Below are 526 nucleotides of genomic sequence, written 5' to 3' on the forward strand. Positions count from 1 at the left end.
TCTGTTTTCTCTTTCTCTATTATACAGACTATAGAAATAGACATTATTAAATATAGAAAAGGCATTAGTTTATTAAATAGTTGATGAGAAAACCTTCAGATGTGTGATATGATTTCTGTCTTACATGCCCAACACAAAACACTGTGGATTATGATAATTTAGTGCTTCTTGACTAATACTGTAATAATAATAGCTAGCATTTAGTAAATCCTAGTGTTGTGCTAAATACTTCACATACCCTAGCTCATTTATTCCTTACAAGAATTCAGTGAGGTGGGTTATTAATATTTTCTTTTCCAGATGAAGAAAGGGTTAATAATTTTATGGATGAGGAGACTGAAACACAGAGAGGTTAAGATCACACAGCCAGCAAGTAGCAGAAGCAGCATTTGAACCAGGCAGTCTGACTGAAGAAAACATATTCTTGGTTCGGGAATTACTCACATAGGCTACACAGACCTTCCCAGCCGAATGGCCACTCAGGCCAGCACCCTGTATTCCAATAACATCACCAAACTCCTGAAGG

General features: G+C 36.5%; 1 protein-coding gene across 3 annotated transcripts in view; it reads left to right on the forward strand.

The window, feature by feature from the left end:
- Positions 1-526, forward strand: part of NNT (nicotinamide nucleotide transhydrogenase) — a 106810-nt gene that overhangs the window by 48689 nt on the left and 57595 nt on the right. The window lies entirely within an intron of this gene.

This window comes from Propithecus coquereli, unplaced genomic scaffold, assembly GCF_000956105.1.
Source record: "Propithecus coquereli isolate 6110/MARCELLA unplaced genomic scaffold, Pcoq_1.0 Scaffold91, whole genome shotgun sequence".
NCBI classification, from domain to species: Eukaryota; Metazoa; Chordata; class Mammalia; order Primates; family Indriidae; genus Propithecus; species Propithecus coquereli.